This window comes from Cryptomeria japonica, chromosome 2 (assembly GCF_030272615.1).
Source record: "Cryptomeria japonica chromosome 2, Sugi_1.0, whole genome shotgun sequence".
NCBI classification, from domain to species: Eukaryota; Viridiplantae; Streptophyta; class Pinopsida; order Cupressales; family Cupressaceae; genus Cryptomeria; species Cryptomeria japonica.
The window spans coordinates 670123511-670139206 of NC_081406.1; the positions used below are offsets into that span (position 1 = coordinate 670123511).

The following is a 15696-nucleotide window of genomic DNA, read 5'->3' on the forward strand; positions in this document are numbered from 1 at the left end:
CAATTATAGGTAAGTTTTTAGATTTTTAGTGGGACACTCATCACATTGGGAGATGGTGTAAAGAGACACAATTATTGAGTTGGTGATAATTTTTTTTATTGTTTGATACCTTATGATATTATCTAGAAAACACATGGGGAGATGTCTCGTAATGTAGATGATTAGTCTTAGCTTGGGTGGATTAGGAGCTCACATGGTGGTTTGTTGGGAAATAAATTGTAGTGATGCAAAAACTTAGTATGAACACATGTATATAAAAAAAATGACATTTGGAAAGCCATGAACCCCAAAACTTATTTTTTAGCATAGATATTAGTGATCTTCATCTCGACTTAAGGATGTGGTGGACTATCTACCAATTATTAGGTATCCATGGATGATGATGAGGTTGGCAGGGCCATTATGTTAGTAGACATGGATGATGCAAGAGTGACTGATTGGTATAGGACATGATGGGATGTGGAGAGACCACAACCATTCTATCATTTAGATGCTCTTGAGTATGCGCCCATACCAATAATAAATTAGGCCATAGGTGGGGGATGAGGCTCAAATTGGAGGATTCAATGAATAGGAAGGACATGCATCTTTCCTCATATCAACCCTATAATAGACACCAATAGATAAATAGAAAGGGAAGGGTAATCTAAGTATATTTTGTGACATATAATGTAAAAATAATTTTAGGTAAATCATTGGTTAAGTTAGCAATCACAAACATGAGATTTGTGATGTGTAAGTAGGATAACATAGTAGGTATATCACATTTCATTTATGTTAGATATATTGACTTTAGGGAACTTACCCATAGCACAAACATATTGAATGGAGAGTGGTCACGAGCATGTTCACTTCACATCTTTATTTGATCTCATAAGACATGCCTAAATAATATACTTAAGAGCATTAGTATAACATATAAAACTAGAGTGATACTGAGATGATTTATAGATAGAGTTAGATCTATCTGAAGGAAGAAAGGCCATTACAACTCCAAGTGGAGATTGCATGTGCACAATGATTATGCAAAACATATAGGCATAAACCCCAAGGTGATGTAGGGCAAGTTGATATTGCAAACCTGTGAGAGATTAGAAACCACAGTAGAAGATTGGGAAACTTTGAGGCATGCCTTTGATATTGTAGGAGAGATGTAGACTAAGGTTAAGTTTGAGGTCCCATGCTATGATGCATCTCAACTACTATAAAAGGGGTTTCTCGGTTTTATGAGGTGACACAAACAATGACTCTCTTCACAATGTTCATAAATAGGCTGGATTGATTTATTTCATGGTTATTGATCATTGTTATGTTGAATAATTTCTATTTGGATATGCTTGTGTGGGAATATTTAATCTTGGTTGATGTGATGAAATCTGATATATGTCATGGATATTTATATGTTCTTTAATTTATCATACTTTTAAATTATTATATATACACGCGTGTATATATGTATTATCCATACATGTGTGTGAATAATATATCATGGATACTTAATACACACATTTATATTTGGTAGTCAATGCACACTAAATGTGTTTATAGAGTCCTCCTAGAATGAATCCATCAATAAATTAACAAGAATCTTGCAATCAAATATAACAATTTTAAAGATGTGTCACTAAAGCTTAAATTAGTACAAACCATACATACTTTAGGTTGTTTTCCTTTTCTTTTTCTTTCCTTCAACCAATGTTTGTAAATAATGATCAGAGTGGTAATTCTAGTGGTAAGGTAAGCCAACTCCTTCTTGTTGAGGCAATTCTAGCGGTGATGAGAGCACTCAAGTAGACATAACTTGTCAAAGGTATTCCACCATTCCTAAAGCTAAGGCAAGTCATGAGGCAAGCTCTCCTTCCAATAAAAAGATCCTTACTGGTAGAAATCAATAACCAAAATCACAATGTTGTTTGTTTTATTTTAATGCTATGATGTCACATCTACCTTGTTCATATCTTCCAAGCATTTTTCCACTATAATAAAAAAATCATATAAGTTTGTCTCTAGGTCTATAGAGTTTTTATAGCATATAAGACAAGAGTTACTAGAAAACGAATCACTGGAATCATTATTACACTCATAGGTAAATTTAACATTCATAGTTTCATCACATGCTTTATGTTGTTTCCATGTAAAGGGGGAGGGATGTTATAAGCTTTAAACGATCAACTCTATATTATTCCACATCACAAGGTGTAATATCTAAAGGCTCCCAATCATCATTATACCAAGCTTTAACATCATATAGAAGGCTATATTTATAGCTTTTTTGTTAAAAAATAGTTTTGCATAATGGTGTCCTTGTAAAAAATAACTAGATCATAATAATTAAATGGTTCAACATGAACTACTTGATTCTACATTCCTTACTATAGAAGTTATAGAAAGAGCAATAGTAACCCCAAATTTTTTTGGTCACCCTTAGTCAATTGGGTGAAAATGATGGTCTTTGATCACAATTGATACACATGGAGTAGTTAAGGATGAGAATGCACACTAAGGAAGATCTATGAGAAATGTCTCCAAAATCAAGATCAACTTCTATTTTTTTATGCCAAAAATGACTAGGACATGTTTAATCACCATCAAATGCACATTTTGTTAACCCATGTTTTTTTGGTTACTTGCAAAACTAATCTTCATGTTTGTAAAAACGAATTGGTGTGTGGAATTGAAATTGGATCCCCATAAGTGAACTAGCTAAAATTTGATTTCTAGAATTCTTGCCTTACCTTGTTGTACCTATGTTTGAAGTGGGGTGGTGTTTACATAATTAAGATTTCTTCTCTAAGGAATGTGAAGACATGGATGAGATATTGGAATTCAAACAACTTAAAAAATACACAGGGAAAATGATATAAATAAAATGTAATATTTGATATAAAATTAGAAAAAAATAGCTAGTTATTGGATTTGAAAATAAATTAGCAAATGAAAACCCAGAGATAGAAATAAGGGCAATCAAGGTTGGATACAAGTAAGATCACATAATAAAAAATAAACTTATAAAAAGGTATCACAATGAAACATGTAAAGAAAGGGGATCCAAACTCTAATGCAATTTTAAAAGTGAAATATTCACTTCGAAAATTAGATTTGAAAATCCTAGGAAAAGGATAAATCCCAAGGTTAAAACCTTAGGCCAAGAAAGAATGTTACATTTGCCTATTAATATATTTGAATGAATGACACTCTCATAAATATCTAGCCTAATTAAATAAATAAAGTTATTAAATCATCAACCAACCTAGATTTAAGCATCTAGGTTGAAATAACAAATGTAATTGATTCACCGTTGTGCTAAATATTAGGGCCTTGATTAAATGACATGTGTATACCTACAATTCCTCATGCCTCGTTCTCATTTATATTCATGCATGCATAATTGATTTCAGAGTTTATTAAAGGGAACTAGAACACATAATTGAACCTTGACCTACATAAGTGTTACTGTCAAATTTTGATAAATAGAATTTCCTTGCCTTCTCTTGTTGTACCTATATTTGAAGGAGGATGGTATCTACAAACACCATTTGAGAACATACTAAGCTAGGGTCATGTTCTCCTTAGTCAATCCCCTAGGTGGATTGATTAATTGATAGTGAATCAAGGTCAAAGACACCATGCATGCATGCAAGGATGCCTAGGATGATGTATGCCAATGTATGCTTTGATAATATTAGTATGTATGTATATGATTTGTAATATTGCCTTTTTATCACTCATTATGCTTCAACCATTTCAAAATGAATATTGAACATCCTTAAATACATCAACATTGCACACAAATCAACACAAAATATGCACTAGGTTGGCTCAAAATGGCTAGTGAAAAAGGTTGGCAAGGTTTAAATGTGAACTTTTAAAGTTTGAGGCTCAGATCTACACATACAAAGGTGATCTAGGTCAACTCCACACACACAAATCTAAACCAAGGTGGCATATAGGAGATCTAAGGATCAAGGTTGGATTTTGAGGATGTGTGATCACAAAGAGAGGATATGATAATGTTTTGAACATATTTCCATACAAGAACTTGCCACTTATAGACTTGTTATTATTACACAAAGGACATTCTAATTGATATGGACACTAAACATAAAGCAAAATGATATGTATATGCAATTTTTACCATCACATGGTGGTGAATAGGAGATCTAAGGATCAAGATTGGATTTTGAGGATGTGTACATGAAGAGAAGATATGATAATGTTTTGAGCATGTTTCCATATAAGAACATGCCACTTATAGACTTGTTATTACATAAAGAACATTCTAATTGATATGGACACTAAACATAAAGAAAATTGATATGTACATACAATTTTTACCATAGCATATCAATTACATGAATATGAAAAATTATTAAAAAACAAAAAATCAATTAAAATTTAACTATTTAACATATAGCAACAATTTCATCACAAAATAAATTTCACCTTAAAATCATAAATGTTGAAAAATATAAATTTAAAATTTTTTTTAATTAGAAAATTGGAAACATCTAGATCTATAGCATTCAACTTTTGGAGTAAATGAAAAGTTATTCACTTTACAGATCGTTTTATTTTTTTCTCTATTTTTCTTTTCTACTAACTATTTAATAGGCCTCTCTCAGAAATATATTATTTTATCCATTACAACCTGTAAGAGGTGTTGGAGATAGTAAGGTACTTAAGACCATATAATGGTCGCCACCTGCTCGATCAGAAATGACATGGCAGGCAACCGACCGTCGGATTGAGATTACGTGTGTTCGGTTTACTCCTGGAAAATTGATCGGATAAGTAGGTCAGATCCCATCCTTTCTACCACTTCTCAAAACGCAGGAGTTTATTTTTCACAGGTATTACATTTCTCAAAGTTGTTTTAGTGGGTGCTTGTAATTGATTACTTACCTTACGCGTCCTATTGTTTGAATTTAAAATGGCTGTCATCGACTGACTCAACAGTCCATTTTGCCATTGGGTTCAGTTTAGGTGGATCCTGTCATCCTATCCACATTCGTGTAAGGAAGGGTGAGGTCTGTGTATCGTGCAGACCCATTAATGTGCGCAAGGTATTTAATCTCTTCTTTGAAGATTTTCAATTTTATACGGATTTTGTTTGTTTAGGATTTGACGCTGTAGTTTGTAGTTCTTAATCATCCTTAAATGAGTACTCATTGTACTAATGGCATCTTTCATATTAGTAATTGTTATACTAAGCAAATTCAAAACAAATCAAATTGATGTATTTTTAACTGAAATTATACATATTGCACACACTATAGTAGCTTTTTGCTTTATGTTCAGATGTATCATTTGCTATGACTTTTTGAGATTCAGGTTCTCTTTGAGCTGAATGTCAAGTAGATTATTCATGTTCAGGAGAGATAGGCTTCTGTAAATAGTATCATTTGGTTTATATTTAATGAGTGGTCACAATAGCCTATCTTTGTGATCAAGAATGATCCACTTGATATTTATTGTGTCTAACTCTAGATTGACTTAAATTTATACATTTGAATCCTGAAACATCATGATCTGAAAAGGATTGGTCTCTCTCATGACAAGTAAATAGTTTTTATTGGGACGACATCAATAGTTGAATTTTATTGCATTTTTGGATTCCTCTTAAAATACTATGTAAGTTAGAAAAATATGGTATCTCATTAGAGTCTGAATGCAGAAGTTATGGTTTCGGAAGATGGAAGACAGTTAGAAGGGTAGATTAATGCATTCGGGGGCAACACACAATCTCTGCTCTCCTGAAAGAGGCGATTTTGTCCTGTGTGCTTTTTAATGAAACCCTGAAGATATAGGGTTTTTTTTTTTTTTTTTAATAAAATCTCTTTTCAATTACTTCATTCCTTTCGATCTCTAGGGGTTTCCCGAGGTCTTAACAATATAAATGCAATTTAAGCTCTAATTGAGCATCAATGAGAGTCTAAAGTGGTCTTGGGGGTTGTTGAGTGATAATTCATCTTGTATTTCTCATTGTTTAGGACTGTTTGAAAGATCAGAGGCTGGGAGTTCTTTTGGGAGAGTTGTAATTGGTCTGTGGGGAGCATTTTAGTTGTTTTGTGATTTCTTGTGATAGTCTTCAAGTTCGAGATCAGTTGAATTTTCCATTGGTGTACCTAAGTGAGTCTATACTCACATCTTCTCTGTAGTTTTCACCCATGAGGGGTTACTCCAGGGTGAAAATGATGGCTCAATTCTCTCACACTGTCTATTGTTTTCTAATTCATTTGCTTATGTTTTCAGTCATAGCGCTCTCAATTTCTAACTCTAACAAAATCTATTGTTAATTAATCTAGCTAAGAAGTGTTCTTCAAGTTAAATAGATCTAGTGGTATTAGGGCAAGTTCATTTCTTTGGGGGTGCTTTTTGAGCGTTTTGTAGGTTTATATCAAGGTTGAAAAACTCGGACTTGGCAAGGCCAATTTTTTTTAAAAACTCGGGACTCGCCAAAACTTGGGGAAAAACTCAGCAATACTTGGCAACTTTATCGAACATTTGAAAATACATTTAAAAAAAAAAAATTATTCAAAAACACACATTTGCAGCAAATTTGTATAACATATATTGATTTCCACAATATATAAATCAAAGTTTGAGTTAAATACATAGCATAAACCAAAAAACAAGTGCAACATATGAATAAGAGTTCAATACATTTCAATGTATCATACTCGTAGTGACATAGAGTCATAGAGTCATAGACCACAAAACAACAACCTTTGAAATTCTGATTACATATAAGTTCGAGTTTTGGTATCAGTGAAAATGAGAAATCATAAATTGCGCCTACAACTAAAGCTCAAAAAAGAGTGTTGCTGCTGGGGGGGTGGTGCTAAAGTAGTGGCAACATCCTCAACAGGTGCCTCTGCTGCATGATCAACCTCGTGCTCCTCCTCACGTGTTGCCACTTCCGCATCCCATTCCTCTCTTGCCCTCTCCAACTCACTTAGCTGCTCATCAGTAAGGAATGGATCCAAATCATTATCAATCATCAGGAGCAGCAACCCATTCTGCTGCATATGGATCAATGTCATCCAAGTCAAGTGCTTCATGTGAATCTTGCCCTTGCACCACCTTCTCATGCAATCGAATGTTGTATTGCACATAGACAAGATCATTCAAGTGTTGTTGAGTCAACCTATTGCGCTTTTTTGTATGGATGGCCTCAAAAACACTTCGGTTGTGCTCACAACCAGAAGCACTACAAGGCTGCGATAATATGCGGATGGCAAGCTTCTGAAGATTAGGCGCTATGGCACCATAATCTTCCCACCACAAATCTGCAAGGATAAAAAATGCCATTTATTATTTGTAAAGATTTTAATAATCTTAAAGAGAGAAATAAATGGTAAAATAAAATTAAACATGTTTTTTTCACCTGGTTGTAAGGTGTCTCTCCTACGTTTACAATCAGGTGAAGAAAACAATGGCCCTGTGGCTGCCTTATAGCTCTGCAACTCATCAAGTATCAGGTCTCGAAGGTTCTCATCATCAACTAATCTTCATATGCATGTGTCAAGGCCAATTCTAACCTCTGCATCTACTTTGAAACTCGGGGAGTAAAAAAACTTGGGATTCAAGAAGTAGGCAGCAGCATGAATATGTTGGTGGAGTTGATGGTTCCACCTCCAATCAATTATGCGCCATATGGGTTCATACTTGGTCTTGTTTGACGCATATAAGTGTTGAATCACCTCTTTGGCCTTATCCATGGCCTCATATAGATACCCCATGGAGTTATGATCCCCATCCACCATTCGTAGCACCCTCACCAACGGTTCTGACACCTAGATATAAAAAAATTAACAAAATCAGCAGATTGTAATATTAGAAAATTAAATAATAAATCATCAATTAAAGTTTCAAAACTTACATTGATGATCTCCTCCACCTTCTTGGCAAAATTAGAATAAAAAATGGAAACCACAACTTTCTCTGCTTTAGGCTTTGTAGCATAAGGACTCCCCAACCATCTTTCACTCACGAGCATCCGCTTCAGGTTGGGCAATGTAGCAAGTATGCTCTGCAAGGTGAGGAAATTGGTAGCAAAGCGTGTGATCTCCAATCGCACAAGATCCTTACCATCAGTGTGCTCTCTCATAAGATTAAGGACCCATGTGTGATTGTAGATGTATTTGGTGATATTCCTTCCATCTTCAACCACTTTCTTTACCCAACTTAGTTTCCCTATGTCCTCAAGGAGCAAGTCAAGACAATGGGCAGCACAAGGGCTCCAAAATAATGTCGGATGTCTAGCCATTAGAAGTTTGCCGGCTGCCACATATGCAGCTGCATTATCAGTCACAACCTATATGACATTTTGCACTCCCACGTCCATCACCACCTCATCCAACATGTTGCACAAGGTCTCTGCATTCTTCATTTCATTGGAGGCATCAATTGATTTAAAAAATACTAACTGCCCCCCTGAAGAAGCTAGAAAGTTGATGAGTGTCCTATTCCTACCATCCGTCCATCCATCTGAAAGAATGGTGCAGCCATTCTTTTCCCAAATACTCTTTGCTCTTCCACTAATGCGTGAATGTTTTGGATCTCATATTGCAATAACGGTCCACTAATCTCATAACGACTTGGGGACTTGAACCCCTTACCTGCCACAATCAATGCGGTGACCAATTGGTCCCAAGATGGACTAGAAACAACATTGAACGGAATATCGTTGTAGATCCAAAATCTAGTACACGCCACCTTTGCTTGTTGGTGAGCCTCTTTATTCCATGAAGTGCCTAGCAATCCAGGTTGTGCACCAGGAGTGTTACTTGGAACAAAGTAGTTTTCCATATGGCTGCCCACACTTCCCATTCCTCGTATCCGTGGCCCAAGGGAAGAACTAGATGCCCCCACATCTGTATGTGACCCTATAGAACTCAAATTTGCCATTGGGGCTGCCATTGCCTCTGTTGTTCTCTTTTTTGTTGCCTTCCTTTGATCATATGCTTCAAGCGTTGCTATTGCATCCCTTGTAGCCTCTTTAGGACATTTCTTACATCCTCTGGTGTCTCGGCATTCAATCTGTGCAAGGTGATATTTGAACCTATTAATGCCACCTTTTATAATCTTGGTGCAATGGTTACAAATGACGTCTCCTCGTTTTGGACCTGGTATCCCATGTTTCCAACAAAGGTCTCGCTTTTTGCCGCTAGAAGCCATTTTCTTTCAAAAAAATTGGAAGAGAACCTAGCAAAAGAGAGAGACGACATTTAGAAAACAATAACACTGTCATTAACTTATTACATTCCTAATTCTATCTATATCACAGTAACACTGTACAATTTACAGTGAAATTGTGAATAACAGTTTTATTGTTAATAAGTAATAAAATGCAAAATATTCTTCAAAATATTAATACAATCATAATACATTCACAACCTGGACGACATATTTCAGCTTGGAAGTAATTTTATTTATTTTTTGATCGGTAAGAGGCCGAAGCCAAATTTTTTTTTTTAATCATTTTTAAAGTTTACATCACTTCATTCGTGCGGGCGCCGGTAGGAAAGAGTGTGATGCGGACACAAATGGACCCAACTCAAACTTAACAATACAAGACCCTTTGAGACTTTACAAACTGCCTCAATGTATTGACAAAGAAAAATCATTGCAAAACTACCACCTTGCTGCCATATTGATAGACTCTTACACAGTCACCCATAACTTTTGCAAATGAACAAATTTATTCGATCGCTCCGGTGAAAGTCTTCATAACTTGGTTATACAAAACATATCCAAAACTCAGCAAAATCCAACGGTGGAAATGTGAGATATGGCTCCCGTATTAGGACTGTAGTTTCTGCAACAGTTTGCCCCTAAAATTTCAGACCTTTACTCCCACAATGCACATGCCATCTTGTGCATGGCCTCCTGAAACCAAATCTTATGAAAATATACAATATAATACACCATCATACCCATTTGTGGGGTTAGATCAATCTGGAAATAAAATATACAACATTTTCATGCTCACTATTAACCCTATGGCAGGGGTATGACTGTTTTCACAAGAAATTAGACATCTTCACCAAAACAAAACCAAATCACTTCAAACCAAAGCCAAAATAAACTTAGTTAATTATAGAAACATCTCCAACCATGAAGGAATGAAAACTAATTCATAAAAGCACTCAATTCAATGGAAAATCAGACTGTTCTATGTGGAAACCTAGAAAATACACATGAAAATCAGATTTTTATTGCTTCAAAACTCCAAACCTGATCAAAACACCTTTACCAACCACCACAAATGATTCAATTTCATCCATTTATAACCCTCAAGGCCTTCTAGGTCGAAATCCAATCTAAAACCAACTTATAACTAACTTATGACAACTTTTTGCATTCTTGACAACTTTTTGACAACAAAAAGTTGCTCCAAAGTTGTCAAGTTTGACAACTATGTATGTCAACTTGCCAAAACTATATATAAAACTTCTAAAACATTAAGATGGTCATTAGATGACCTTATAAACATATTTTATCCACCTAAACACACTTCTACCCCAAAAACCCAATTTTAGCCTTTTCTAGGCCTAATTGCTCAAAATGACAATTTTACACTTTTTGACCATTACATTGCATTTCACTACATTTTATGGCTCACATGGCCATGTTACATCATTTAAAAACCTTATAGGTCTTGTTTGTCTTCATTTTTTCATCAAATCCTCCATAGGGCCTACCAGTGACCCTGCTCCACCTTGTCTTCTTGGGTGCTCCTGCACCAGAGTGGAGGCGAGAAAACCTCTGGCCTTGCCCGGGACCATAGTCCAGAAAATTTCTACAGCTATTACATATATGAACAGTTTTTGAATCATTACAATAGCACCCCGAGCTAAGGGTGAACAGGTGGGAAGATATTTTTTTTCCCTTACAAGCCCCTATTACCATTTTACAATTATCACTGTTCTCCTTGTGCCTTGTCTTGTGTTTGATCATTGATTGCATGTTGTTTATAGCCCTTTTAGCACAACTGTCATCCTTTCTTTTGTTAAAGATGGTCTTGCTCCTCCTGCATGGTTAGTTTTCAAATCACTTGCCAATATTGTTAGTAACATTTAATTTTCTATTTCAGATAATAAATTTTATCTTCCATACTAGGATTATTCCTCAGCCATTTATCCGATTGGAACTGCCATTCCCAAACTTTAAACAGAGAACTGTAAACAGAAAATTATAAACAGAGTGTTTTGACTTCCTTCTCTGATGTTTCTAAATTCTTAACCTCATTTATCTATAATTATAAAGTAGTCGATATGACATAATCATAAACAAAGTTTTTAGATAATTCCCTTTTTGAACAATGGTCATCCAAAGTTATGAATCACCTGTTTACTTCCTTTTGCTTATGTACCAGGATGCTATCCCTAATAATGGATGATATCCAAGATACAATAACAAAAGGGGGTAAAGGGGATTCTGTCATGCTTGAATCCGTGTCCAGCTAACACACTCATCCATGTAAAATATATACTGAGAGGGTAATAGAAGTGGATGAGTTTCATGGCAGAATTTAACCTAAATTCTTACCCAGAATATTTTGCATGCAAGCCACATATTACCCGTAGTCTGTAGAATGTCAGATAACCTTTCATTTATAGATAGCTTAGCAACAAGTATCAAATGAGTATATTTTAACAACTGGCAGGACAACTAAACGTTACAATTGATTTTCTTAGTTCATATAGGTCTACGCATATAGAAATTGAAGGCCTTCATTACCTTAATAGATCCCTCCCTGATTATGTATCCACCAATGTGAATATATACCTATATATGAGTAAATCCTGTTGCTTATAATCATATATATGAGTATATATTCATATTTATGAATATCAAAACAGAGTACGAATATATCGGCCAATTCTCAACATATGTAGAAATATATGAACAGGAACAATCAATAGTAACTGAAATGACAGTTCCAAGCTGATCTTATGAAGTTTATCTAAGTAAAACCATAAAATTAACAGTTAATGCATACTATTTAATTTCATTTAAACCAGCTATGTTTATCCTTAAGATTTGGCGAGATTATTATCTCTTTCGAAGTCTGTATTTGATCAAAAGTTAACATTGTCTTTCTTGATATAGTAATAAGCTAAAGTACCAACCTATGCCGAATATATGGTGACAAGGAAGGGACAAATTGTCACATTATCTAACTAGGAACCAAAGCCTCCTTATTCCGAGCTTGAAGAAGGGGTCACTGCTTCACCCTCGTCCAGTTCCAAGCCTTCTTCCTTTAGGAAGGCCTCGAACCAAGTGGTCTTTGGTGGGTTCCTCACATGAAATAAATGCAACAGGAAATTAACATTCCTATTAACTACAACATTCCACTCCTTGGTAAAGGCTTCCTCATCCATAGTGATAATGGGGTATCTAGGTACCGGCCTATTGTTTCTTATGAAAACATCATAGTCTCTTGGCCTTGGAATGGTCCAGTCATTGTCAATATTGACAAGGACCCTCTCCAAATCGCCCAAGATCGAGGCAATGAAGACCTCCTTGCAGAGAGCACTTGTGTGATCTCTTTTCTTGGTGGAGGTTACCGTAATAGCCAAGAACATGGCCGCCACATCAGAGTTTGCCCTAGTTCGGTCAGTATTTGTGAGATAGTCTGGGCCGAGGATATTTTCTACAGCATCTATTACTAAGGTATGAGGAAAGCGAATAATGCATTTGAGGCGATCCCTAGTGATAGTCTCGTCGAAGGCCATCTGCCTCTTTGAGCTACTCAGTTTGATCGGGGTGTCCATATCTGGTTTTACTTCAGTCCAGGAGGTATCGATAACACGGAGCTATATAGGCCTAAATTGGTTTGAAAGCTTCTGAATTTTATCATGAAGGCTTGGCTTAATAGTCGTACTGGGTAATTATGTTAGTGACTGAGATGTCACATCCTTTCTTAAATCTTGCGTACCTTTCATCCTCATCGGACATTTCTAATTGATTTAGTATAAATGCCAAATCTTCAAATGAAGATCCGCCTGTGGGAATATCATTTTGAGTTACCATATTTATATTTTGGCTAATGATCTTTCGAGTTACCGACTAGGACAGCTAGCTAATGCCCTTCTCATTGGGACTCTAACCTGCCATAATGGCCCAGATCTCTCTGAGATCAGATTTGTAATGATGATCAGGCACTTTGATTAAGAGTTTTGATTTTTTATACAGTTGTATATATTTGGATTTGAGTGTACTCATCATAAGAGCTAATGATTATCATGTTCTTAAGAAGAATAAATGTTTTATCATATAATAAGTGACGTGTGAATAATAAACAGTGTATATAAATATATGATATAACTTATGCATATATTTATATATATATGATTATAAATTGTATAGTTATATATATGAATATATATGTATATATATATCCAGTGTATAATTATATATATATTAGATTATAAATATATATATGTTTATATAAATATTCATGTATATATATATATATATTAATATATATATATATCCAATATATAGTATGTATTTATATATATATATATAAGATAAAATAAATAAATATATATATTTATATAGATATATATATATTTGTATATCTATATAAATTCATATATATATATATATGTATGTGTGTTGTATATATAAATATATAAGATCTATATATATATATATATATGTATATATATAAATATATATATATATATATATATATATATATATATATATATATATATATATATATATATATATATCCATTATATAGTATGTATTTATATATATATAAGATAAAATAAATAAATATATATATATATATATATTTATATAGATATATATATATATATCTGTATATCTATATATATTCATATATATGTGTGTGTGTGTGTGTGTGTGTGTGTGTAAATATGTATGTAAATGTGTTGTATATATAAATATATAAGATCTATATATATATATTATGTATATATAAATATATTTATATATAAGTATATATAGAATGTGTACTATGTATAATATGTATTCATATATATATATATACATAGATTGTATATATATATATATATCTAAATATATATTTATATATGTGTATCCAATATTTTAATGTTTATTAAATTTAACATGTAGATTGTTCTGCATATTTTATAACAGAGTTTAATGCCAATGGATAAACTCATCCAGTCAGTATATATATGCCTATGTCTATACAGATTATTATGTATTAATATGAATGACTATAAATGATCTAAAACAAAGAGTGTAAAAGGTTGTGTTAAATATTAATTCTTATCCCCTGCCCCTAATTTTGGGCTTAGGCTATCTCTATGTATATAATGGGATAAAGTGTTTGGTTAAATTGTGGATAAATCTTGTGTAAATGCTGTTATTTTTATAGGTTTTGTGTCGTTGTAAAATATTGTTTAAGGATAGATGCCAGGTGCCACATGGATTACTGTTTTACCATCAACCCCCATGTTAGCTAGGGAGTCGGCCCTTTTATTGCCTTCTCTGTAGATGTGATTAAAGATGACCTTGTCAAATGTTTTGATGTTCGTCAGTATCTTAGCTAGGGAAGCATTTAGCTTCCAATCAGGCATTGCCCCTTTTCTAAGGGCATTAATGATTACGGCCGAGTCCCCTTCAATGTTAATCCTCTTTACATTCAGTAATTTGCATAGGTTTATACCTGCAACTAATGCTTTCAACTCTACTTCATTGTTTGTGCATTTGCCCAAGGGAATGGCCATGTGGGCCATTTCTTCCCCATTTGAATTGTGAAGGCAGCAACCAAGTCCAGCCTCTCCCGGGTTGCCCCTAGAAGCCCCATCAAAGTTAAGCTTGATCCATCCAGCATTGGGGGGTAGCCACTTGCATTCTGCATGTGTTATGTTGTTGGATGGTGGACCTTTTCCTATGAAGGGTGGAATCTTTAGACCCTTCCACCTTAGTCTCATTTTTTCATCCCAATAGGACATATTAACATCCCTCTGATTGTTAGAGGTCTGGTTGTTTACCATTTCAACTATGGTTGCTTCGATTTTATTGGTTAGTTGGGCCCAATGCATTTTACTATCTTTGAAAACCCTCTTATTTCTCTCCTTCCAGATTTCCCAGATCATAATGGAGGGGGCTATGATCCATAAATTTTCATACAGACACCCTATGTTCTGAATGGGCCAAGCATGGAATAGGTCAGAGAGAGTGCTAGGAATAGGGGTATACCAGTTCAGCTGTTTTTTCAACCATCCCCAACAATTGTGTGCATAAACGTAGGTTAACAGTACATGATTAGTATTTTCTTCCTCCATTTCACATAATGGGCATCTGCTGGGGCCCTCAAATTCTAGTTTTCTGAAGGTTTCATTGGTGAGGAGCCGGTTTTGAATTGCCAACCATGCAAACAGGCCAGCCTTCGGTAGGCACCTTTAATCCCAACAAAGTGTTAGGGGCAGGTTGGTGCTTGGGTTATTTTTCTTGATTAACAGGTGTTTATATCCCTCCTTAGTTTCATACTTCCCCTTCTTGGATCCTGCCCACATCAGTTTATCTTTTTCAGAATTTAATGCAGGGTTTCTTGAGGCTAGGATCTGTGCTAAGAGGGATCTCTCCTGGTCCGGTAGGTCTAAATTATTCAGTGATTTCCATCTCCATTGTTTGAGGCCCCCAATGCAGTATTCTTCCACATAGTCTTTTACTTTATCTCCC

The 15696-nt window shown here is 34.6% G+C and overlaps 1 protein-coding gene across 2 annotated transcripts in view; it reads left to right on the forward strand.

Annotated features, from left to right (window-relative positions):
- The first annotated feature begins 4642 nt into the window (after window positions 1-4642).
- The window catches only part of LOC131034004 (delta-aminolevulinic acid dehydratase, chloroplastic), a 79666-nt gene continuing 68612 nt past the window's right edge, over window positions 4643-15696 (forward strand). For both annotated transcript variants that reach the window (XM_057965328.2, XM_057965329.2), the window contains exons 1-2: window positions 4643-4850; window positions 4979-5063. The gene's annotated coding sequence lies outside the window, so the exon portion shown is untranslated. The remainder of the gene's footprint in view (window positions 4851-4978; window positions 5064-15696) is intronic.